Here is a 27,426-nt window from a genome sequence, read left to right as displayed (position 1 = left end):
CGATAATATTTATGGAGTGTTTAGTATGTGCTAGATACTCAGCTAAGTGCTTTATCTGAATTACTCATTTAATCTTCAAATACAATTTAATAAGATAATATCTGTATTGTACTTATTTCACTTTTAAAAATTCATATTCCTTTTAGGACACCAGGCCAAAAAAAAAAAATGAAGTCACTCAAGCTCCTTAGTTCATCATATATTTTTATCACTGGACAAAGCAAAGGCAATCTCCTATTGTATTCATCTTTACATTCTTTTTTAAAATTTTTTTTTAACGTTTATTTATTTTTGAGACAGAGAGAGACAGAGCATGAACGGGGGAGGGTCAGAGAGAGAGGGAGACACAGAATCTGAAACAGGCTCCAGGCTCTGAGCGGTCAGCACAGAGCCCTACACGGGGCTCGAACTCACTTACCACGAGATCGTGACCTGAGCCGAAGTCGGAGGCTTAACCGACTGAGCCACCCAGGCGCCCCTCATCTTTACATTCTTTATCCTACCTCTATTTGTATATATCTGTTTGTATCTTTATAAATGTATATAAAATATATGTATAAATAAAATATACAATATATAAATATAAAAAATATACTATATGTATTATTTGTGTTTATACATACGTGACTTACTTGAAGTTACATACAGTTGTTTTGTATTTGAATGTTTCTTCCACTTAATCTTAACACTTTTAAGATACCGGTGTCCCCCACTATCTGAAAGTACAGCATACCTATGAAACCGTTTGTAAGCTGACATGGCATAAACTAAAGAAGCAGTTACCATTAATTTATGTGGAAAATTTGTTGAGCGTTCCCAGACCCCAAAAATAACCTCTCTAAGGCTCTTCTGACACCTTAAGACACATCTTGCTAACAGATGCATACAACAAATCAAGAGGAAACACAGATGCTCACAGATACAGTTCAAAGCCGTGGGGCTTGATTAGGGGATGCTGAGCACCGTTCCGGGGGAAGGAGGTTGGCCAGGCCACTCTCGCTGCTCAGGGGTGCACTGCCTCCGAACAGCTCACTGCCCAACAAATGCTGCATGCTATTTTCACTTCTTGCCTTTTTTCACGAAAGTGAAAACCGTCTGTGGACCTCCCTCAGTTGGTGAAAACACACACTAGAGTAGGTCTTGTGTAAAAGCGGGGTGGTAGAAAGCGAACTTTCAAAAAGTGGGAATGCCCGTATGCCACTGTTACCGTATGTGAACGTAATTCGTTGCTTCTGACTGCTGCCTAGTATTCCACTGCATGCACAGACCACATTTTACTTATCCATTTTCCCAGTGAGGCGCAGTCAGCTGACTTCCAGATCTTTACCTCCACAAACATGCTGTAATGAAGACCTTCATGCTGCGCTGCTTGGGAACCCACATGAGAGTTTCTTAGCAATATAAACCATGGAGTGGGATTGCAAAGCTATTGGGTTGTGGATATAAACGTATTAATTTCACTAAGTACTGCAAGACCATTGTACAGAATGGATACACCATTCATTCTATTAGCTAGTCACAAGTGTTCCCGTTTTCCCATATCCTCACCAGTACTTAGGATTATTGGGCTTTCTAATTGTTTCTCATCTGATGGATGTAAAGAGGTATCTTGTTTTCATTTAATGCTAGCAACTTTGAGCAGCTCTTCACAAATTTATCAGGTTTCTCCTTCTGTGAATTGCCTCATCAGAATTTTTGCTGGTGGATTTTCCAGTCTTTTTCTTGCTGATTTGTAGTACTTTCTAGATATGAATCCCCAATCATTTACAAATATCTTTCTGTCACCCAGCTGTTAATCTTACTTTTGGAATTTTTCATTTAATAGATATAACTTGCATCTAGTCAAATTTACCAATTTCTCTTCTATGGCTTGCACTTTTGCAGTCTTGCCTGAGACCACAGAGATATTTTCCAATATTTTTTTCCGTTGGCTTTATAACTTTACCTTCCGTGTTTCGGTTTTCAATGCATTTAGATTTTATTTTTTAATATAATGGAATAGGGCTCCAACTCCACTTTTTCCACACTATGAACTAATTTTAAAAATTAGCACATTTTGGCACAAAAACAGACACACAGACCAATGGAATAGAATAGAAACCCCAGAACTAGACCCACAAACGTATGGCCAACTCATCTTTGACAAAGCAGGAAAGAACATCCAATGGAAAAAAGACAGCCTCTTTAACAAATGGTGCTGGGAGAACTGGACAGCAACATGCAGAAGGTTGAAACTAGACCACTTTCTCACACCATTCACAAAAATAAACTCAAAATGGATAAAGGACCTGAATGTGAGACAGGAAACCATCAAAACCTTAGAGGAGAAAGCAGGAAAAGACCTCTCTGACCTCAGCCGTAGCAATCTCTTACTCGACACATCCCCAAAGGCAAGGGAATTAAAAGCAAAAGTGAATTACTGGGACCTTATGAAGATAAAAAGCTTCTGCACAGCAAAGGAAACAACCAACAAAACTAAAAGGCAACCAACGGAATGGGAAAAGATATTCGCAAATGACATATCGGACAAAGGGCTAGTATCCAAAATCTATAAAGAGCTCACCAAACTCCACACCCGAAAAACAAATAACCCAGTGAAGAAATGGGCAGAAAACATGAATAGACACTTCTCTAAAGAAGACATCCGGATGGCCAACAGGCACATGAAAAGATGTTCAGCGTCGCTCCTTATCAGGGAAATACAAATCAAAACCACACTCAGGTATCACCTCATGCCAGTCAGAGTGGCCAAAATGAACAAATCAGGAGACTATAGATGCTGGAGAGGATGTGGAGAAACGGGAACCCTCTTGCACTGTTGGTGGGAATGCAAATTGGTGCAGCCGCTCTGGAAAGCAGTGTGGAGGTTCCTCAGAAAATTAAAAATAGACCTACCCTATGACCCTGCAATAGCACTGCTAGGAATTTATCCAAGGGATACAGGAGTACTGATGCATAGGGCCACTTGTACCCCAATGTTCATAGCAGCACTCTCAACAATAGCCAAATTATGGAAAGAGCCTAAATGTCCATCAACTGATGAATGGATAAAGAAATTGTGGTTTATATACACAATGGAATATTACGTGGCAATGAGAAAAAATGAAATATGGCCTTTTGTAGCAACGTGGATGGAACTGGAGAGTGTGATGCTAAGTGAAATAAGCCATACAGAGAAAGACAGATACCATATGGTTTCACTCTTATGTGGATCCTGAGAAACTTAACAGGAACCCATGGGGGAGGGGAAGGAAAAAAAAAAAAAGAGGTTAGAATGGGAGAGAGCCAAAGCATAAGAGACTGTTAAAAACTGAGAACAAACTGAGGGTTGATGGGGGGGTGGGAGGGAGGAGAGGGTGGGTGATGGGTATTGAGGAGGGCACCTTTTGGTATGAGCACTGGGTGTTGTATGGAAACCAATCTGTCAATAAATTTCATAAAAAAAAATTAGCACATTTATTTATTTATTTATTTATTTATTTATTTATTTATTTATTTTAGAGAGAGTGAGAGAGTGAACAGGGGAGAGGGGCAGAGGGTAGAAAGAGAGAATCTCAAGCAGGCTTCATGCTTAGCGTAGACCCGAGGCGGGGCTCTATCCCAAGACTCTGGGATCATGACCCTAGCCAAAATTAAGAGTCAGATGCTTAACCAAGTCTCCCAGGCGTCCCTAAACTTAATTTAAAAAAAAATTTTTTTTAAACATTTATTCATTTTTTGAGAGACAGAGACAGAGCATGAGCAGGGGAGGGGGAGGGGCAGAGAGAGAAGGAGACACAGAATCCCAAGCAGGCTCCAGGCTCTGAACCGAGAGCACAGGGCCTGATGCGGGGCTCGAACTCACAAACCGTGAGATCATGACCTGAGCCGAAGTCAGACATTTAACTGACTGAGCCACCCAGGTGCCCCTGACCTTAATTTTTGAAGAGCAGTTTCAGGTTTCCAACAAAATTGAGGAGGAAGTCCAGAGTTCTCCCTGGACTCCATGAACAACTTTCTGTATTACCAATATCTGACACCAGAGTGGTACATTTGTTATAACTGATGAACCTACACTGACACATCATCAGCACTCAAAGTCCAGAGTCTACATGAGGGTTCACTCTTGGTGCTGTATATTCTATGGGTTTTGAAAAATGTATAATGACATGTATTCACCATTGAAGTAAGTATTACAGTATTATACTGAATAGTTTCACTGCCTTAAAAATCCTCTGTATTCTGCCTATTCATGCTCCCCTCCCTCCAACCCCTGGCAACCATTAATCTTTTGTTATAATTGCTTATTAGTTCCATGAGGTTTTTTGTTGATTCTTTCAGATTTTCCTACATAGACTATCAGGTCATCAGAGAAAAAAAAGAGTTTCATTTCTTCTTTCCCATTCTGTATAACTTTTTATTTCCTTTTCTTCTCTTATTGCATTATCTAGAATTTCCAGTATAATGTTGAAAAGTAGTGGTGAGAGGGGACATACTTGCCTTGTTGTCGATCTTACTGAGAAAGCTTCAAGTTTCTTACCAGTAAGTATGATATTAGGTATAGGTTTTGTTTGTAGATGCTTTTTATCAAGTTGAGGACATTCCTCTCTATTCCTAGTTTGCTGAGGGTTTTTATTATGAGTGGGTATTAGGTTTTGTCAAATGCTTTTTCCACATCTATTGAAATAATCACATGATTTTTCTTCTTCAGTCTGTTGAAAGTGACGGATTACATTAACTGATTGTCAAATGTTGAACCAGCCTTGCATTACCTGGGATAAATTCCACTTGATTATGGTATATGTAATTTTTATACATTGCTGAATTTGATTTGTTAACATTTTTGTTGAGGAATTTTGCATCTACCTTTATGAAAAATATGAGTCTGCAGGGTTTTTTTTCTTTTTTTGCAAATTTTTGTCTAGTTTTGGTGTTAGGGTAACACAGGCATCATAGAATGAGTTAGAAAGCAGAATGTTGGCATAATTTCATCATTCAATGTTTGTAGAATTCACCAGTGAGCCCATCTGGGTCTGGTGCTTTCTGTTTTGGAAGGTTATTAATTAGTAATTCAGTTCTTTAATAGATACAATAGATACAGGTCTATTCAGATTGCCTATTTCTTCTTGTGTAAGTTTTGACAGATTGTGTCTGTTAAGGAATTGGTCCATTTCATGTAGGTTATACACTTATGGGCATAGAGTTGTTCATAATAGCCCTTTATTATTCCTTTAGTGTCCATTGGATCTATAGTAATGTTACGGCTTTCATTTCTGATATTAGTGATTTTTGTTTTCTCTCTCTCTCTCTCTCTCTCTCTTCTTTTTTTTTTTTTTATTTTGGCTAGGGGTTCATCTTTTTTTTTTTTTTTAATCTTTTCAAAGAGCCAATCTTTTGATTTTGTTAGTTTTCTCTATTGATTTCTTGTTTTCAATTTCATTGATTTCCGCTCTCATTTTTATTACTTCTCTTCTGCTTACTTTCGATGCAATTTTCTTTCTTTTTCTAGTTTCCTAAGGTGGAAGCTGAGATTATTGCTCTTAGACCTTTTTCTTTTCTTTATTTTTTTTCATTAATTTTTTTTTAACATCTATTCATTTTTGAGAGTGAAAGAGACAGAGCATGAGCAGGGAGGGGGCAAAGAGAGAGGGAGACACAGAATCCGAAGCAGGCTCCAGGCTCTGAGCTGTCAGCACAGGGCCCTACGTGGGGCTCGAACTCACAGACTGTGAGATCATGACCTGAGCTGAAGTCGGAAGCTTAACTGACTGAGCCACCCAGGCGCCCCTTTCTTTTCTAATATATACATTCAATGCTATACATTTTCCTTAAGCATTGCTTTTGCTATATTCTACACATTTTGATAAATTGTATTTTCATTTTCACTTAGTTTAAATATTTTTAAAATTCTTTTGAAATTTCTTCCTTGACTCATGTGTTGGTTAGAAATGTGCTATTTATAATAATAAAAAAAAAGAAATGTGCTGTTTATGGGGATTTTTCAGCTATCTTTCTGTTATTGATTTCTAACTTAATTTCATTGTAGTCTGGGAGCAGATATTGTATGATTTCTTTGTATTTGTTAAGGTGTGTTTTATGGCCCAGAATGTGGTATATCTTGGTGAATATTTCATGTGAGCTTGAGAAGAATGTGTAATCTGCTATTGTTAGATGAAGTAGTCTATAGATGTCAATTATATCCACTTTATTGATAGTACTGTTGAGTTTGACTATGTCAGATTTTCTGACTGGTAGGTCTGTCCATTTCTAATAGAGGGGTGTTGAAGTCTCCAACTATGATAGTGGATTCATCTATTTCTCCTTGTAGCTCTACCAGTTTTCACATCACATATTTTGATGCTCTGTTGTTAGGTGCATACATATTAAGGATTATTATGTCATCTTGGAGTACTTAACCCTTTATCATTATGTCATGTTCCTCTTATTCCTGATAACATTCCTTGCTCTGAAGTCTGCTCTGTCTGATATCACTACAGCTACTCTTTCTTTCTTATGATTAGTGTTAGCACTGTGTATCTTTCTCTATCATTCTGCTTTTAATTTATATGTGTCTTTATTTTTAAAGTGAATTTCTTATAGACAACACATCAGGGTCTTGTTTTTGATTCACTCTGTCAATCTGTCTTTTAGTTGGTATATTTAGACTATTCATGTTTAAGGTGATTATTGATATAGTTGGATTAATATTTGCCACATTTATTTTCTATTGGTTGCCCTTTTTTGTTTTTATTTTTGCCTTTCACACTTCTGTCATTTTTGGCTTTGATTGAACATTTTATATGATTCTATTTTCTCTCCTTTCTTAGAAAATCAATTATACTTCCTTTTTTTTTTTTTTTTTTTTGGCTTTTATAGTGGTTGTCCTAGAATTCATAGTATACATTTATAACTAGTTCAAGCCTACTTTTAAATAACACTATACTGTTTTACAGATAGTGCAGTCACTTTATAATGACCAAAGATTCCCAGTTCCTTCCTCTGGTCCCTTACACTGTTGTTGTCATTCATTTCACTTATACGTGGCATGTATATAGATGTAAACATACATAATTGAATGTATTATTGCTATTATTATTTTGAACAAACTGTTATCTGTTAGTTCAGTTAAGAATAACAAAAAATAAAAACTATTTTATTCCTTCACTTATTCCTTCTTTGATGCTCTTCTTTATGAAGATCCAAGTTTCTGAATTATATTATTTTTCTTCTCTATAAATAACTTCTAAAGCATTTCTTGCAAGACAGGTCTACTGACAACAAATTCCTTCAATTTTGATTTGCCTGACAGTCTTTATTTCCTCTTCACATTTGAAGAATAACTTCAGAGAGCACAGAATTCTCAGTCGGTATTTTGTTTCAACACATTAAGTATTTCACTCCACTCTCCTCATATTTGCATGGTTTCTGAGGAGAAATTGGATATAATTTTTATCTTTATTCCTATATAGGTAAGTGTTCCCCCCCCACCCCCCCACCCCCACACACTGGTTTCTTTCAGGATTTTTTCTTTACCTTTGACTTTCTTTAGCTTACAGATGACTTTATTTGCTGTTAGAATGGAGTGGTGACTTCCAAGCTTCTTACATGTGGGATGGGACACCAGAAGTCCACACCATGAATTACTTTCACACTACTTAATCCATCTTTCCCCCATTTTGTGGGGGATTGTAGGATGCCACTTCTGTCATCTATAGGATGACAATGTAGTTTATTGTCCAAACAAGGATGAAGAGGGTGTTACTAACCATTGTTCTGGAATAACAGGCAAAACTGAGACTTTCCCAGACAAATGGAGCATATATTCAACCGAATCCTATACCGTTCCCAAACACGTTTCTGGGCTTTCCATTTTGGTCTCCTGCCCACCCCCTGCCCACAGCACTGTAATATATTTTAAAATCTAGAAGGGCAAGTCCCCTTTCCTAGCTCGTCTTTGTCAACAGTGTGTTATCTTTTTTGTTTTAAGTTTATTCATTTATTTTTGGAGAGACAGAGAGAGTGCAAGTGGGGAAGGGGCAGAGAGACAGAGGGACAGTCCCGAGCAGGCTCTGTGTTGTCCTGGGGGGCTTGAACCCATGAAACCATGAGATCACTACCTGAGCTGGAACCAAGAGTCAGATGCTCAACCAACGGAGCCACCCAGGCGCCCCTGTGTTATTTTCTTGTAAGTCTTTATTTTTACATATATAATATACAAACTCTAAAAACTTCCTTACCTCTCTGTCATTGTATCTTCCTGATGTGACGAAATCCTAACCTAAGATAAACTGCTCACCCTGTGATAAGACTGATTGTCTCCTATATTAATTGACTCCTAGCCTTGAGTCTGTTCTGCTATACTGCTCTGTGTATCTGATAAAACCTCAGCAGATTAGACTCTGGTAAAATACTTTCTGTTTATCATTTTACTTTCCCATTCTTGACAACGATGATCTCAAATCTCCTCCACTCTCCCCAAACCTCCGATCTTTATCTCTCTTCTTTACTCTTATTGTTTTACCTTGCTTCTTACTTTACAGGAAAAAACAGAAGTCATCAGATGTAAAGTCCTGCATTTTCTCGGCTGCATCTACCCTGTCCTCCTTCTTGCTGTTTATAATAGAGGAGTCTTACTTTGCCTATATCTCTGCTTTGCTCCCATCACTTCTACCTGACTCTAACAATTACATCTTGCCCCTCCAGATTCAACTTTTGCCCCCACGAAATCATTCCCTTTAGCCTATTAAGCACATTGGAGTCTTTCCCATTGAAAAATTAAGCAATCCTCAGTGACTCCTCCATTTCTCCCCAGTTACAGTGTTTTCTCTCTCTGTCACGAAATGCTTGAAGGCATTGGCTTGGCTTTCTGCCTTCACTTCACCTCCCACTTATTCTCAGCCCAATCCCAGGAGTTTGGGGAACATCACGGTACCCAGACAGCTCTAGCTAAAACCATCAGTGCCTTCTGCAGCACTTAATCCAGTAAATACTATTGTAGTCTTTCTTCTTGAAGCACTCTCTCTCTGCTTGGCTTTAGTGTCATAGCTCCTTCCTGTCCTACCAACCCCTCCACTTTCCTGTCTCCTCCACTTTCTTTGGCTGCTCATCCTCCTCTACCGGTCTTTGAATCTGAAATGGCTCAAGGCTAGTCCTAAGCCCTCTCCAGTTCTGACTGTATTCTGTCTCTGCAGGTGATCTCATCCAACTCATGGCTTTAATTACTACCTATGTGTGGATGAGTCACAAGTTTATCTTTCCAGCCTTGGTCATTCCTCTGGTCTCCAGACATGTATCTCTGACCTCCTATCTTCTATGTGCATTTCCTGTTGGATTAAAACCACCTCAAATCCACCTTGTCAGCAACTAACTTAACTATCCTCTGTCTAGCCTGGCCCTAATTCAGTTGTGCGAGTCAGAAACACTTGATGTCCACCTGGGTTCTTTCCTCCCTCCCCCCCTTCACATCCAGCAGCTGTCCATTTTACCTTCCAAATATCTCCTGAATTCCTACAACCATCATTACTACTACCCCAGACTAAGCTATGTCATTTTTAATCTGAACTAATATAAAGTTATTCTAAGTAGCCTTTGTACCTTGTCTCTTGCCTTTCTCCAATTTGTTCTCTATATGGCAAGCCAAAGTGATCTTTCAAAAACACAAATACAATTACAATATCCCCCTCCTTAGAACAATTTCATTGCTTCTAGAATCAAGCTTTTCATTGCTTCTAGAACCAAGACGGAAATCCTTAACCAACTTGAATCTCTGCCTTCCTACCTCTCTAGCCTCATACCGTGCTATCTCCCTCCTTGTTTTCTGCACTTGGCTACACTGGACTTGTGTCTTCTCCTGCCAAAGCCCGACAAATTCGTATTTCCTTTTCCCTCCCGTTCTTTCCCTCTCTCCGTCTCCCCCTCTTCTTCCTTCTTTCCCTCTCTTGTCTCTTCCGTCCCCTCCGTCCTTTACTTAATCTCAGCTCACTTATTTTTTCATTGAAAAGACTTCCCTGCCTTCTTCCACGTGGCAATTCCCTCCCTTATATGTTCTCACAGGACACATCTCTTTCCTTTTAGACACTTTAGTTTTTAATTTTACATGCATTTGTTTGCTTGATTAATGGCTACTTCTCTAATAACCTGTAAGCTACACGAGGGCAGGCATGATGTCTTTTGGTATTTTTTCTCCTTGCTTTCCCACTACATAGCACAGAGCCTGATACATAACTAGGTGTACCTGCCTCCTACCTTTGGTTGTGAGATTCCCAGCTCTATGTTTGGGCTATAATATCTGCCTTAGCTCCCTTAGACAACTCCTTGGACTTCCTTCTGACTTGGGACTGTTTTTCTAGATGGTTATTAATAGCCTTAACTATAATAATAATAATAATAATAATAATAATTATCATTTTTGAGTACTATATTGGCCAAGGCCTTTACATCTATGGTTTCCATTCCCACCCCACTCCCCCCCAATCAAAACTGGTATGCATTATTAAGCCTATCCTTGAAGAAACAACTGTGATGTGATGGGTTAACTAACCTGTCCAAGTCCAACAGTGGTAGAGCCAGGGTTTGAGCCCTACCTGGCTCTAATGTTTATGCTGTTTCCCTGTGCCACAGTCCCTCCTAATAGTGCCATCCCCTTATGTTAGGTAAGAAGTTTCTCTCTAGTCAAGCTTAGTCCCACGGAACCACATATACTGCCTATACGGCCTATACCAACTAAATACCCCACTCCACACATAAGTACTTGGTAAATGTAAATAGTACTTTGCTTCATATTTTCTCAGAGGGTGCTTAGTTTCCCTTTTGCAGCTTTGTTGATGTGAGGGTGGATTTCTAAACAATGTGACCTTCTTGGACTTGTGCACCCGGATTCCGGTTAGAACCCCCTTTACTGGCAGTCACAGAGAACTTTCGTAACTTTTAAACATTTAAAAACTTTGGGATGATTTTAGGTGACTATATCAGAAAAGCCAAAAGTAATTAATATTTAATTAACATTTTCTATGTGCCAGATACTTAGTACGGTCACATAATGGAATCCTTGATGGGAATAATTATTTCCATTTTACAGATGAGGAAACGAAGCTCAGAATGATCCATTCTGACCTAGCGCTGTCTGAAGCCAAAGCCTGTGCTCTTTCCAGTTGCCTCTGGCAAAGATGCCAATGGGGGATAAGACTAAGACCCTTGGCCCAGTACTGAAACAAAGAATGTTTTCCAAGACATCGAAGCCACCTCAGGTAAATATGGTTGTTTATCCACAACCTCAGTTACCAGATGGTAATTAGGCATTGAACAGAAGGTTGCTTCTTCCGATTCAGAGAATGCTCCCAAAGTTGTTTGCTTTTCAGAAAATATCAGCTTCTTCCAATAAGCCTTGGGTCTATGAAAACCTGCTCTTTGTTTTTCTAGATGGTTATTAATAGCCTTAACTGTAATAATAATAATAGCTACCATTTTTGAGCACTATATTGGCCAAGGCCTTTACATATATGGTTTCCAATCCCTCCCCCCCCCACACTAAAAATAACTGATAAGCATCATTAAGCTACCCTTGAAGAAACAACTGTGATGTAGATGGGTTAACTAATCTGTCCAAGTCCAGGGTAGTCTCCCCTTGTCTCCCAGAATCTCCACACTCTATGTGGTCTGAGTAAATCCACCAAGTTAGCCATCCTCCAAATGACTAAATAAAGCCTTCACCACTCATTTCAATATCTGATTTTTTTTCCTGACTACCTGAGACCAAAAAATTAAGACATATTACAATGGGCGGTTGTGTCTGGTAGTAGTATTATGGGTGATTTTTCTTTCCTTTCTGTGCCTTTTGTATTTCTAAATTTTCTAAAATAAGGATGTTTTATTTAAAAAAATTGAAAAAAATATTTATTTATTTTTGAGACAGAGAGACAGAGCATGAGTGGGGGAGGGGTAGAGAGAGAGGGAGACACAGAATCCGAAGCTGGCTCCAGGCTCTGAGCTGTCAGCACAGAGCCCGATGCGGGGACGCTTAACTGACTGAGCCACCCAGGCACCCCGCTAAGTTTAAGTTTAAAGTCACTTGAGAGAGATTTGATGGTAAAGCAGGCTGCTTGGCTCCCTTCAAGAGAGAGCTTAAGAGACCTGTGACTGGTCTTCATCCAGCCAAGTGAGCCAGGTACAGCAATCCAGGTTCAAACAGGGAGACAAGGTTTAATTTCCAGAATGCTCAGCAACCTATAGTTAAGGCAACTCGTTGGGCATCTGGTCATGAGCAGACTTTTCAATACTAGCTTTCTAAGCTATGTCATCAGCATGACTGCAAAAGTTTCCAGAACTTTTCATTAATCACACTCTTAGTCCTGAATCACATGCCATACCCATTTTGAAAGGTGCCTCATGACCTGCCTTTACCCTTAGGGTGTCTACTCTTCCCTCATCCTATTTATGACATCACTTTCTTTTCAGACTTGAATACACAATACTTCTTTTTAAAAATCTAATCTTGGGGTGCCTGGGTAGCTTGGTCGGTTGGGTGTCCAACTTCAGCGCAGGTCATGATCTTGCGGTCCGTGAGCTCGAGCCCCACATCGGGCTCTGTGCTGACAGCTCAGAGCCTGGAGCCTGTTTTGGATTCTGTGTCTCCCTCTCTCTCTGACCCTCCCCCGTTCATGCTCTGTCTCTCTCTGTCTCAAAAATAAATAAATGTTAAGAAACTTTTAAAAAATCTAATCTTGATCCCCCTCCTCAACTCTGATCTATATTCTCTCCGGATAGGTTGTCTCACCCTTCTGGTATGGCAGACATAAGCCTCAAGAGAATAACCTAACAATGTCAAGATCCCAGATGGAGTCTCAAGCATTCTAACAAGTGGGTGGACCTCATGGCAGTGGGACATCTGAGAGAATACTATCCAGAAGTTCATGTAGGTGGCATCTTGGACCTTTATCTTCATGAAGCTGAGCTTCAGACAGAGATCAGGGCTGGTGGTCAGGGTCAGGGCTCCAGTTCCTACATGAGAACCAAGGAGAAGTTGGATATTTGGAACAGGAACTTGGAATGGCATCCACACCAGGAAAGTGGTCCCATAAGCATGGTCTTGGGGCACATCTGGCAGGAGAGGGTAGGTTTAGAAACTAGAGCCTTGGTTTAAGAAGGGACTTCTGTTGGGGGGATGTGAGATGAAAGTAGGGGAACAACTTAGGAGCCCAGTAGTCAGTACAGGGCATCACAACCAAGGATGCCTCTCAGGGGTAGTAATGTGATAATCCTCAGTTGGGACAGTGGTTGCTTAAGCATTCTGTCCTCAAGTCGTTATTGATCTTGGTAGTAGGTGATCTGAGTCTGAGGGAGAGGACAGTAGTACATCTAAATATGGATTGTTGCATCAGAAAGTGCAGGTGACACTAACACTTAGGGTCAGTTATGGTGGAGAATGAGGGAAGATAGGTCCTTTGGTATCATCTCATATTTATTTTTTTCTCTGGACATTTGTGTGAAGTAGTGTGGTAGATGGAAAGCACGTGAATGTTTGAGTCAGATAGATCTGGATTAAATCTCAGTTCCACCACTTTCCAGTTGGATGACTTTGGCCAAGTCCACTTGGCCTTATGAGTCAGTTTTCCTCATCTGAAAAATGAGGATAATAAAACCCATCTTGCTTGGTTGACATAAAGAATAAATTCACAAAGCATTCAATACCTATAACAAGCCCTCAGTATATTGTAGCTGAAGGGATGTGTTCCCCCAATACCTTACGCTAGCAAATTATATTAATACCAAAGGAGAAGATCCTGGTGAAGAGCAGCAGGAATAAACTTTTCATTATTATTATGCAAGAGGTACTTCTTCAATGTAGGAAAATTAGAACACATAGAGAAGAAAACATTATGAAACAGACATTAGTCATAATTCTACTACCCCCAAGAGAGCATTATTAACCTTTTGATGTGTATCTTTTCAGATTATACATATATGCACAGGAATATATGCCATTCTAGAAAATAGGGTAGCTAGTGTCTTGTGACCTGCTTTTTTACTCAATAGCACATCATGAACTACTTTCTTTTGTACTCAGTGTATCTCTCAATAAAATTTTTCTATGATTGCATAATAGCCCATAGTATGGATAGTCCACTCTTTAACCTAACAAACTTCAGGGTGTTGAACATTCTGTTGCTTACAATTTTTAGGCTATTCTGATCATCTCTTATGGCTAAATTTCACATCTTTAATTTTTCTGGGAGTGAAATTAATGTACGTTATTATTGCTTGATCTTTCCAGGAAGGGATTTTGAACCATTTAAGTAAAATCTAAGCAAGAATCCAAAGAAAATAATCCCAGTCATTAAATAACCTCTTTCTAGTTTCCCATGTGTATTTTTTTAGTGCAAGTCATGGAAAGAAAGACAGCTGCTTTGCTTTACGAAAGAGCTTTCAATACAGATTTTTAAAAATTAAAATGAGGATTTTGCCTTTATTGCTCTAAAGGATAAATTTATTTTAGAAAAATTTACAAAGAAAAGTAAAGGGGAGAAAAGTCCCCCACTATCTCAGTAATTTTGGTTTGTTTCCTTCTAGACTTTTCTCTCTTTATATTTGGAAACGTGTAGATAGCCGTGTTCATATTGCTTGTGTAATGTTGTGTCTTGTTTTTTCCATTTGTTCTGGGAGCCTCCACATGTTTACAGGTTTTTCTAACACATCAGAAACATTATTTGAATGTCTGTGTTGGCTGCATCATCCAGGATAGCTTTTGACAGTCCCTCTTCTAGTTGTGAAGATTTGGGTCCAAATCTTGCCCTCTTTCTGTACAAAGACCTTCACCTCTCAGTGCCTATCTGTATCCTCTCACCAGTTGTTGGCATCCTCTCCTACACTAGCATCTCTTTCAACAGATTATTTTCATTTTATTCATTTCATTTACCCTTTCTGCTCTATCTTCCCTTTGCCAGGGGCATGCACTCTACCTCCCAGACCTGAGAAGCATGTGACAACCTGGGGGAGGAGCAGTATAGAGGTGACCATGAGCATTGTCGGTGGCCCTTCTGTCACCTTGTTCTGGGCACGTGGCCTCTGATCCGTGGAGGTTGAGTCCTGGGAGCTAATGGATTATGTTCCCTGCTGAAAAGCAGATTAATCCTCTATGCTATATGGGCTGTTGCACATACTGAGAGCAAACACAGCGGGCCAGACTTTGGAGCAGGGCTGGACCAGGACACGTGGGTGCCCTGTGCAAGCTGATAATCTGCCCTCCTTTCAAAATGATATTCTCTAAGTATCTGCCCAACATTCATTTGGAGGAGAGGCTGAGCACTGTGCAGGAGGAGGCCGGAAGACTGCTAGCTCAACTCTCACTCTCTCTTTATTGCCCTGAGCAGTTCAAGTCTTGGCCCTGGATGTGCACACCTCACCTAGCAACAAAGAAGCCTGGAAGGGAGCCTAGACACCATCTCTGGTCACTTAAGCACACCTAGTAGGAGGCAATGGTAAAGGGCCTGGGAGAATCCAACAGCCTATTTACTAGTGGTATGACTGGCCAATTCCTTAACCTTTCTGGAAGGAGTCTTCTTATCTGTAAAATAGGTGCTGATAACAGTACCAACCTCAATGGGCTGGAAGGGTTTAAATGAGTTAACGTATGTAAAATAGTTACAGAGGCTCCTGGCACAATGCAATCACTATGTGTATTACAATCATGGTGTGTTGTTTATAATAATAAATATCATTGCTGTCATGTCACGCTTGCTCTCGACAGTTCTGGTAAAGATCATTTTCTCTCATCTCGTTACATTTCCAGTGATGTTTTAGTGATTCTTACAGACTGTGATCCTGGCACCAAGCCAGCTGGCCTGAACCTAAATCCAGCTTGGCTTGGGAGCTTCAAGTACAGTGAGCAGGCTCCAGTGGAGCTGGTGTGTGTATGTGTGTGTGTGTGTGTGTGTGTGTGTGTTGCCTGATCAATCTGTCCACAGTATAGCCCTTGGTTTAAAAAAAAAAAAAACAAAAACAAAAGAACTTCACCTTCTACTTTGGAGATGCTAAGACAGACAGAGATGGACTTGGGGGGAACTGGTAATTTAGCAGGCGTAAGTAATCGTCAGTAAGAGAAGAGCCATCTCCCTTGGAAGAACCAGGAAGAGAAGGAAGACTTACCTCCCCTTCAAACCAAGTGAAATATGCCTCCTGGGGTCCTCAAAGACAGCATGGGGGTGGTAGAGAGTACGATGCGTGGGCTTTCAAACAAGGCAGACCTGGGTTGGATTTCTTAGGTACTGAATGACTTTGAAAAAAATAATTAACCTCTCTGTGCCTCAGTGTCCTTCTCTGTAAATGGCTGGGTCATGCTGATAAAGGAAGATCTCCCAGGTGCCTAGAAGGGTTAGGTGCACAATAACTGTGACTTCCCTTAGAGACAATCAGAGAAAGGGCCCTGATGGCATCCTTAGGGCCCAGAGCCTAGCAAGTGATTGATACATGGGAAATATAGGGCATCCCAGAATGCACAGTCACGGCAATAATGTCATCATTTATTGAGTCCATGCTCTATGCTGTTGCTAACACTTCACATCCACTACTCCACATAATCATCCCAATAATCCTGTGAATTCAGAAACAGGGACTAGGAAGTGGGGAGCCTGGGCTCACATCCCCCAGAACCCCAAAGCTAGTGCTTAATTCCACTGGATCTAACTCGTTGTCCCCTCATCTTCCACTTGGGGGGTTTGTGTCAGTTTTGACTCAATGCTAGAAAATCACTCTGATAAATAGGCTTAAACAAATAGAACCATCTAATTGGGGAACATTATACTATGTAGTCTAGTGCCCAGGAAATAAATCAGCCTTTTAAGTTTTATATTGCAATACAGTGGAAATGTTTAATAATTATTGCCAGAGAATGGTATAATGCAGTACTAAAAATGAGTAATTGAAAAGCCCATCAAGGCAGATGAGGCATCTTCTCACTGAATTGATCTTGAATACTTTACATAATTATTTCATTCAGATTTATGATCAGCTCAGCAAAGTGTACATCTCTCCTGCTCTGCCTGTAGCTGTTCAGGAAGCCTTTTCATATTGCGCTGACACCTTCTGGCGTGGACAAATCAATGTCTCTTGAATGCGAAGAGGACTTTCAGTGGTTTGACTTCATTTGGCAAAGGACAAAGTTAGGAGTGAAAACTCAAGTTTGCTGAGGACCTTCTGGGTCCCAGTCACCGTGCTGGAGTTTATACGCATTCACCATGTTGGCTCATTTAAAGTCCACCAACAGCCCTGAGAGGGAATATATATTCCATCTCACAGAAGAAACTGAGGCTCAGAAAAATGGTGTCACTTACTCAGATTCACCAGGCTGATAGTGAACTCACATCAGGTTAGTCTGGTTCTAAACCAGTGGCCTTTCCACTACATCACCAGCCTCCAGAAAGACCCTGTGTGCCCAGAGAAGGCTTGGAGTTTTGGAGAGAGGATTCTGGTAAGGTCAGATGCTGGGGCGTGGGGGAGGGGGGGGAGTGGGGGGGGAGGGAAGGATCCCATACAGATTTTATTTGCAGTTCTGGCTCTTTAAACATCGGAGTTGACCCCTCTCCCCATCCTCATTCTGTCATTCTTACAGTGTCAGCACATCTAGGCAGAGAGGGACCCAGCCCTGTCTCCATGAGGATTACAGTTCCCCATGTATTCAGCCTCACCACCCTGCCCAGATCACCAGCAGCTGTGGACTTTATTGGAGGCAAAAGCTTATCAGCCTGCCTCTCCCAAGAGCGTGTGGCGTGGGAGTTCTTGGCAAATTTAGTTCACTGGCAAGTGTGGACAGATGGTTGTTAGGATGAGCCAGAAACCTTTGTTTCTGGTCTCACCCATATGTCAACATGACCAAAATGAGGAAAAGTGGGGAGGGGGTAGGAGGGAAAGGATGGGGCTAGCTTACAGGCAGGAAAAATAACGCGATTTTTACATTGCATTTAGAAGATTATAAACAGAAATGTAAGACTCTGTGACTCTCCCCTACCCTAGCATAAGACAATGACATTTCCAGCAGAAGACTGATTTTTCTCCCCAACACCCCAGTCTTCTCCTTATCTATGGTGCTTGGGTTGTACTCTGCTTTAGTCAGCAGACATCGACACAGGGCAAAATTGTGCTCCCTCCTCCCCTACCCCCTCACCATGAGGATGGGTTAAGGTACGGCTGAAGGTTATTTCACAAGAGGCTTAAATGGGTCATCGAATGCCTTCATTCTCCAGGATACAAAAGCAGGTCAGCGTCCCCTCTCGTGTTTTGGTTTTGTTTTGTTTTAGTGTGAAAACAGCAGACATCGTGCATGGACTTATTATATCTTACAGAATATGGTACACGTCTGTGAACTTCTCCACGCCTTGGGGAAATGCCAAGCTTTGATCTAGCTAGATTTTAACACTAAGGATCTTTCTTAAGGAAGTGGATTTGTGGTAACTCATAGTGGCTATTTGTCAAACACATGCAATGCGGTTACCACTGACCAGTGGGTACCAAGCACTTGCAAAACAAATCAAATATCTGAGGAGAATGCATTTTGTCTGCCTAAAGGTAGAGGGTTGGGCTGAGCAAACTGATAAGATAATGCAGAAAAGGGTGTGAGGCATCCCTTCTGCTCTAGTGAGGCACCTGAGTTGGGGACAGTAGGGAGGGAGCCAAGATGTGAGTTCCCTGGCTCAGGCTCACTGATGATAGGAAGAAGCTCTCCCAAATAATTCTTAGAAGCCAGAAAATCAGCTGTTGTCTTGTCAACACAGTGTATTGTAGGAGAAAGAACATGAATTGGAAGGGCATGGGGCTGGGAAGAACAAAGGGAGAGAGAGGAACAGAAAAGCAGCAATAGATTGAGTGTTCTTCGTTGGCCATGGACTGTGTTAAGAGTGTCCATTTGTGGGGCGCCTGGGTGGCTCAGTCGGTTGAGCGTCCGACTTCGGCTCAGGTCACGATCTTGCGGTTTGTGAGTTCGAGCCCCGCGTCGGGCTCTGGGCTGATGGCTCAGAGCCTGGAGCCTGCTTCGGATTCTGTGTCTCCATCTCTCTCTGGCCCTCCCCCATTCATGCTCTGTCTCTCTCTGTCTCAAAAATAAATAAAATGTTAAAAAAAAATTAAAAAAAAAAAAAAAGAGTGTCCATTTGTGACCTTTCCAACTCTCACAGCAATTCCCTCTCAGATGCTGTTTCTCCTTCTTGCTGCTAGACCGGCTTCTGCTCGTGGTCTCACTTTATGTGCCACTTCCTCTGGGAAGGCTTCCAGCCCCTGAGCCAGGTGTGCTAAACTCTGTACCTGCTCCCACCCCAGACCAGCTGAACCAGAAGCTCTGGAAATGGGGCCAGGGTAGCAAAGTCTTTGGCTGATTTTGATGGAGACTTAGGATGAAAACCATCTTGAGTCTAGTCCCTCATATGCAAAAGAAGGAATGGGGTCTACCTTGCTTACCTTTGTGCCCCTAACACCTAGCACGGTGCTGGACACAGCACATATGCTTAACTAATCTTTGCAGAATGAATAAATGAATTAATTAAAAGTAGAGAAGTATTACTACTCCTTTTTCAGAGAAGAGGAAACTGAATCACAGAGGCAGAAATCACTGGCCTCAATGGCAGAGCTGCTGTAAAAGGAGAGACTAGGGGTAAGCTCCACGGGGGCAGGGACCTTGTCTGTTTCATCGCACCGTTTCCAGCGCCTAGAGCTGGTCTCAGATAGAACAGGAGCTCAGTACATGTTTACTGAATAAATGATGCCCCTGGTCTCTCTTAATTTACAAATCAGTCTCTTTCCACTACGTCTTGCAATCAGCCCTGTATCTGCCGTTATCGATGTGGCTTTGCACAAGTCACTTCTCTCTGGATCTCAGTTTCCTCAAATGAGGACACTGGGTGAGATGGCTTCCAGGATTCTTCCTAGTTCGAATCACAGTCGACTGCCCTGTCATCCTATATTGTCACTTGGAAGGATGCAAATCTGGCTATGATGCCAGCACTTTCCACACGCAGCATCTTCCTATTTGCCAAGAGGCCCCTGGATCACTCTTTCCAAGCTTTTTTCTGTACTTCTCTTCCTTCTTTCCCTGCTTCCTGCCTCTCTTTACTTTCTCCCTCCCTTGGCAAGTTTTCCCAATAGGCATGCTGTGGTCAGCAAGAGCTCGCCTTAATCTCCTGGTCAGCCCTTGCTCCAAAGAGCAAATCCACAGCTCAGAAAATGTAGCTATTAATGTATCATCCCCCAAAATCCAATTGAATTGAAAAGCATCGTTTTGTTGATATAGTTGTAGCACCCAGGAAGAAGGGAACTCACATTTGTTAAATGTGTACTACACGCACGGAACTTCACTATGTTATCTTATTTAAGCTTCCCCTTGACTGCCTGCCAGGTGTGCCTCCACAGTATCTCTCTCCAGCACCCCAGAGCACCCACACTCCACAAACCACAGCGGCAACCTCCTAATTTCTCTCTCTGCTTCCACACTTAACCCCTGCAATCCCATCTTCCTGCAGAAGCCAGGGTGCACATTTAAAATTACAAGTCAAAGTCATGTCACTTCCCTGTTTAAAGACTTCCAATGGCTTCCCACTGCATTTAGAATCCAAACTGGAGGTGGAGAAGGGGGGTTGTGCGGCACCTGGGTGGCTCAGTTGGTTAAGTGTCTGACTTCTGCTCGGGTCATGATCTCACGGTTCGTGAGTTCGAGCCCTGCGTGCTGACAGCTCAGAGCCTGCTTTGGATTCTGTATCTCCCTCTCCCTCTGCTCCTCCCCCACTCATGCTCATGCTCTCTCTCTCTCTGTCTCAAAAGTCAGTAACCATTAAAGAATTTTTTTTTTTAATCCAAACTCGGGGATGCCAGCCTGCAATTCCCTACCTGACCTGTCCCCTGCCAACTTCCCGGACATGATCTCCTGCCACTCTCGGGTCTGACCACCATGCTTCCCTCTTAAACATGCTCCTCTCCAGAGCCTCTGGTGGCTCCCTTGGGCCCGCATCCTACGTGATCCTACCCAGAGATCTTAAAGAGTTAGGAAGGAAAAGAGTGACCAACAGGCTGAGATAAACTTAGGACTTCCGTGGCCACTGGTTTTCCATGTGAACCAACATGAACTTGCTTTTAATTTTGCTCCTCACCTCCGTTTCTCTGTACTCTGCCACAGGAAGGGAGATGATTCTACGGATAAAGTTCAGGGCATTTGCAAAAGGTGGTGAAGAGCCAAATACGCTGCCTGCTCTTCCCCTGCTGAACGATTTCGGTAATTTATCACTTGATATTTTCAGACAGTGAGGGAACAGAAGTTTAGGGGAAAGAAGCTAGAATTTACTGAGCCATGTGCCAGGCCTTTTAAACATGATTTTGATGAATCAGCAGACCAGCCCTCTGAAATAGGTAGCATGATCCTTTGTTACAGAGGAGAGAAGTGAGGTTCAGGGGAGGTAGTGAGTTCCTGAGAAACACACAGCTTTCCTAAAGGACAGAGCCACTATTTAAAAAAATTTCCTTTTAACATTTACTTATTTTTGAGACACACACACACAGAGGGTGAGCAGGGGAGGGGCAGAGAGAAATGGAGACACAGAATCTGAAGCAGGATCCAGGTTCCAAGCTGGGGCTTGAACTCACAAACCATGAGTTCACGACCTGAGCCAAAGTCAGATGCTTAACCAACTGAGCCACCCAGGTGCCCCAGGACAAAGCCACTATTTTATCCAGCTGTAACTGGTCGTAAATCTCAGGCTTTCTCCTCTGCCTGTCCTCCCTTACGGAGCACATCCGTTTTTCCCCAGGAAGAAAAAAAAAAAAAACAACTCAGAGTAAACAACAATGTATGAGTAAGTAAGGATTAAGATATAAAAGTGAGAAAAGGCTGTGTTCCAAGAGCACATTTGAAGCTTCCATTTACCTGTGCTAATTGTAATATCTTCACAATAAGTTGTTCTTAAATATTCATTAAATTGGATCCCCTGAGGGCCTGTACTCGAGAACTCAGTTGGCTGATACTCCTGAATTCCTAACTGTACTTGAAAATACCCAAAAGTCTTTTCTCCCAAAGCATTCTATAGTTTAGCCTGGTAACCAATTCAAAATGACCCTGCGCTCAATTAGTGCTTTTCTGCCTTTTTCTTTCATTCTTGAACCTTAAGGTCAAACTTCAACAGGGTCACCTGCTGAGCCCCCTGCTGAGCTCTCTTTCCAGATGCTTGTTGCCAAGAGAACAATCCTGCTTGCAACAATAGAAACAACAATCAATGCTTGCACAAAAGATTTAAGGACAATGGGAGATGTGGGTGAGTTAATTATGCTCCTAGTCCCTTTGTTCCTCACAAATAAAGGGCATGGGTGATCGGTGAACTTTCCAAGCACAAGTCACATTACACAAAAGAAATGGGTTCTCAGGGATCCAATAAATGTCCTCTTGCACAACTTCATTTATATCAGAAATAGCCTCACTGTTAGGTCCCTGGAGGAAGGAGCCAGCGCCAGAGCAGGAAGTCAAAGACACTCATTCTGGGGGAACTCACTTAACCTTTCTGGGCCTTGGTTTTCTCCTGTAGAACACAGCTCAATGGCACAGACATCCCCCTGTCGTTCTAAAATATATGGTTCTGCTCTCAGATGCTGCCTGTTTCAGAAGGGCTGAACAGAGCCATGGATTAGATCCCAGTGCTTTGGGCCTGTTTTCTCCTCATGCTGTCCACGTCCCGGGAAATGGCAGCATCTATGCTCTCACCCTTGACTCACCACCTCCTCCCTGAGGTCACCCTGGGTCTTGTTGGTACCGAACTCCTATATCTTTGCGATCTTGGTCAACGCAGCTTCCTCCTAAACACAGCTTCCCATTCATTCATTCATTCATTCATTCAGTGCCGATCGCCCCACGACACACAGTCATGAACCAAACAAAAATGGTAACTGTGGGGTTACAACAGCCAGGTGAATCAGATATTAAATATCTTTGTTTTAAAGGCAAGAAATACAGAAACGTGTAAAGTAGAAAGTGAATTGTGTCTGTTTCCACTTCCCAGAAAAAAAGCACTGTTTTAACTGTTGGTTCATCTCATCTTGCTGTTCTGTAACTTTGTTTTCTCTTACTATCCCCCAAATAGATCTTTATCCCCATACATATCTATCTACCATATATTTCTAAATGCTTGCAAAATATCTTGCCAGATATATTCTATGTATTTCGTCTGTATCAACTTCCTGAATTCTCAGCATAGTTTTATGAGTTAGTACTATAATTATCCCATTTTAATGCTAAGGAAACTGAGAGTCCCAGAAAGTTTCCTGGAGACCTGAGGTCACACGGTTGGTAATTCAAACACTGGCAGTTGGATTCCAGAACACCAGCTCTTAGCCACTGGTCCCAGCATTCCACTGCCAAGATGTCCCATCATTTCTTTTAATTAATCCTGTATGGTGGACTTTTAGATCAATTAACCCTCTTTTTTTTTTTCTTTCTGTTATAAGCAAGGCTGCAATCAACATTCTTGTACTTGCATGAGCCTGTACTTGTCTCAGTCTGTCTGTTGGGTTCATTCCTAGAAGTGGAAGTTTAGAGTTAAAGGGTATGAGCGTTCTCCATTTGATACACATCGCCAAACCAACAGAAATGTTGAATTAATTTGCACCCCCACAGACTGCACGCGATAGATTGCCATTCCCTCCTCACCCCTTGGCGCTGCTGAACCTGCTCTGGCGGTGACCGCTGCTGCAAGCTCCTCACCGCCAAATCTGACAGCTCTTCATAGCCTCGTCCTGCCACACAGACCCCTGCAGACACGCCCTCCTGGAAGCCGTTCCTGGGCTTCTCTTGGGTCTCTTCTTTGGCTCTCCTCTCCTCTAAAAGGGAGACGCTAAAGTGCTCTTATTAACCCTGTGTTACTAATGAGGGCGCTGAGGCACAGCAGGATTAAGGAACCTGCCCACGGTCATAAATCTCCAAAGTGGCTGAGCTAGGATTCAAACCAGGGCAATCTGGCTTCAGAGTCCATATGCCTGAATACAATGTCAGACTGCCTCTCAGCACACGGGATGATAAAGAGGCCTCAGGAGTAACGTACCCCCAGTGGAGCTCAACACCCTCCTCCCTCATAAACTCTCCTTCAATCAAGGCAGAAACTTGGGAGTCTCCCTGGACTTGTGCCTCTTTCCTCCCCCAAGTCCAATCAGTTACCTTTTGAACATATTCTGGGATATTCCGCTGTGCCCGGCTTACAGTAAATGCTTAATAAATGCTGGCTGCTATTACCAGACTCTTCACGTTTGAACTGCCCCGACTGTCTTGTCTTTCACCATCCAAAACCCTCCTGCCCACTGAACTCACCTGATCTACTGGCCACTCTTTTACTTTGGGTCTTTGAGTGCTGTATTGTCCCCTCTGCTGTGAATGCTCTGTACTACACTCTCCCTAATTAATTCCGTTACCACTTAGCCCAAGGGTCACATCCACTAGGAGCCCTTCTGTTTTCCGTCCCCACTCTCCCACTGACCTTCCAGCATGTTCTGCAGATCTCCTTGCAGCCCTTATCACACTGCAGTGCAATCATTGGTTTGCTTATCTGTTCCCTTCCCCTGTCAACCCTGCATTCCCAGACCAGGTTATAAGCTCCTCAGGAATAGAATATGGGATTTCAAACTCAGTCCCTTCCCTTCCCCGTCCCCCTGCCCTTCCTTTATCTTCTATCTCAATTATAGGCATCATTAAACTAGAAATTTCTGTATCCTCTTTTAAACCTCACAGCAAACCTCAACCTCTAATATGTTTGAATCCATTCTTTCTTTTCCATTCCCAAGTGACTACCTGGGTGCTTTAAGATGTCAGCCTTGATAACTTTGGCAGAGCAGATCTCTTTTTTCCATTTGGAACCTCGTGAGGGCTTTCTGCAGAGACCTACAGAGGTGGAGCCAGCTGTTTAAAAGGTGCTTCAAATTCAAACAGAGGCCCTCTGCTCTTTGTAGATTGAATATATCCCTGCATTGTAACACATTATAACCCCTTTCTACACACAAATTAGCAACAAGATCCAACTACTCTAAGTAGTACCTTGCCCGGGGTTATTTCATAGGCGAAGGGAGGTAAAGCATTGCTCAGTAGCTCTGGCAAAGACTTCTTAAAACCAAGTGTAAGTTAATCAATCAGGCAGGCGATCAATAAAATATAACACCAAACACAGTTTGATAATAGTGAACTCTCATTCTAAATAGTCCATGATTCATGAGTTTGGTCGATACATTACAACAATGTAACAAGTACGAAAACACAAGCAGCCTAAAAGTAGTTTATGTAGTGCATCCCTTATCAGAATGTATCTATTTTTCAAGATACTTAGCTAGTCTCAGCCAATCCAACAATTAACTTTGGCAATGTGCTGATTAGCAGCAGAGTTTTGGTGAATATCTTCCATTTGAGGGTCTAACTTTGTAAAGATTTAGAAAGGTAGCATGACTCCTCCACATATGGTTGGCCTTGCCACTTTCTGGCTTGGTAACTTTAGGCAAGTTCAACCTCTGATCCTTCACCTGTAAAATGTGGATAAGAACCCAGTTCTGTCTCCATCGCAGGGCTATCATGGAGCTCACCGAGAGGATGAATGTGGACATGATGTAAGCACTAGGTTCTCTATAAGTGGAAGATGTGTTTTGCAAAAGGGTCAGTCCATATTTAAGCCAGACAAAAAAAGAAGCTTCACTTACAGATTATTACAAACAAAAATAATGACAAGTTAATTTTAAGATCCTTCAGTTAATGCCTAATACAGAAACAAGGATCTTCATTTAAAAAAAGCAAAACACATTGATACTGATTTTTAAAATCGGTATGCTTCATTTATTTTATTATTTGGCTTGCTCTATTAACTAAAGGGTGAGAAAATGTTCTAAAATAAGTTCAACTGTTGTTATTTATAACTTCATTGGCTTTCATCTCAATGAAAGTGCTTTAAAGAAACAATGTTATTTCAGGGCCCTGAATTCAGTTACACTTGGCCATGTGTTCAGTCTCAACTTGGAAAGTGGTTTGTAATATTTTCCTTAATGATGAATACTTCTGGAGGGTAAAATTCAATTTCTCATCTGGACGTAGGAAAATGCAACTATATGCCAGGCGGGCCGCTGACAGTTCAAATGGGCCTGACGGCAGCACTGGACCATACAAAAGTCCCCCTCTGTACCCGCAATCCGCGGGCACCTGCAAAGGGGGTATAAAGCCTGCCTTGCAGAGTTGCAACGCCCTGCATCCAGTTTGGAAGCAATCTGCAGTCAGTGGCCGCGCCATGCGCTCAGGTTTCACTGGCCAAAGGCCGGTGCCTGGCACTGAGTAAGTGATCACCAACTGTTGCCTGGATTGAAATGAGACAGTAGCACATTACTGTCTGCGGAGATAAAAGGAATTGTGTGAGTCAACACCAAGCTTTCTGACTTTCCCAATTCAAGTCCCCAAAGCCCTACTAAAATGATCATTTTAAAATTCTACTTTAAAAGTGTTAATTTTAGATTCAACCAGATATGAGCTATCTCAAATTCTTTTTGAACAAGGTTGGGTTTATATTTCTTTTTTAATGTGAGCATAAAAATATAACAGGAAAAAAAAAAACCTTCCTTACTCTGAGATTTTGTTTTAAAGCAGCCATTAGGAATAAATGAACAGTATGTTCAGTTGACGACTAATTAAATTTAGAAAAAACATCACCAATGCTATAGTTACATGGGCCCTTTTCCAAATAAATGCATGAATAAGTTGGCTGTGTGTTGGTATAACGTCTACCTGGATGCACATGCTTTTGCCTCCTTGCTGAATGCAGGGACAGCACAATGGACTCAGGCTTTCAGATCTGCTGGTCTCACCAGTTAAACCCTTTCACAGGTGAGCGCAAGTGGAAAGTTCACAGAGGGTAGACTCACCTTACTCGTTTCCTGAACCACTTGGCTTCTCAGTGGTTCAAATGAATCATATTAAGTGAGATAGGGCGTGGAAAGTACGTCGAACATAGCAAGTGCGCCTACGAAGTGTAGACACTGTCACTGAACCCACCAAGAAAAGAAAATTCCTGAGGCATCAGTAGTAGGATGTCCAGGAACAGTACTGTCTGAACCTGCCATGAGATTCCCTCCCTGTTTTGGACTTCCTCTTCCCTGCCAAGAGACAGAAAAAGAATTAGTCCCTTGGGGCGCCTGGGTGGATCAGTCAGTTTAGCGTCTGGCTTTGGCTCAGGTTATGATCACAAGGTTCGTGAGTTCATGAGTTCATGAGTTCGAGCCCCACATCGGGCTCACTGCTGTCAGCACAGAGCATGCTTCAGATCCTCTGTCCCTCTCTCTCCCCCGACCCCAGACCCCCTCTCCCTCTCTCTCAAAAATAGAAAAAGAAACATAAAAAAAAAAAGAAAAGAAAAAGAATTAGTCCTAATATTAGGTGACCTCGGTATAAGTCGTCAACTATCCAGGCTTCTGTGGCCA

General features: G+C 41.9%; 1 protein-coding gene across 2 annotated transcripts in view; it reads right to left on the bottom strand.

Moving 5' to 3' along the window:
* The window catches only part of SPON1 (spondin 1), a 262,782-nt gene that overhangs the window by 188,276 nt on the left and 47,080 nt on the right, over window positions 1-27,426 (bottom strand). The window lies entirely within an intron of this gene.

The sequence above is a fragment of the Prionailurus bengalensis genome, chromosome D1 (genome assembly GCF_016509475.1).
Source record: "Prionailurus bengalensis isolate Pbe53 chromosome D1, Fcat_Pben_1.1_paternal_pri, whole genome shotgun sequence".
In the NCBI taxonomy this organism is placed as follows: Eukaryota; Metazoa; Chordata; class Mammalia; order Carnivora; family Felidae; genus Prionailurus; species Prionailurus bengalensis.
This window is presented reverse-complemented; position numbering and strand designations above follow the sequence as displayed.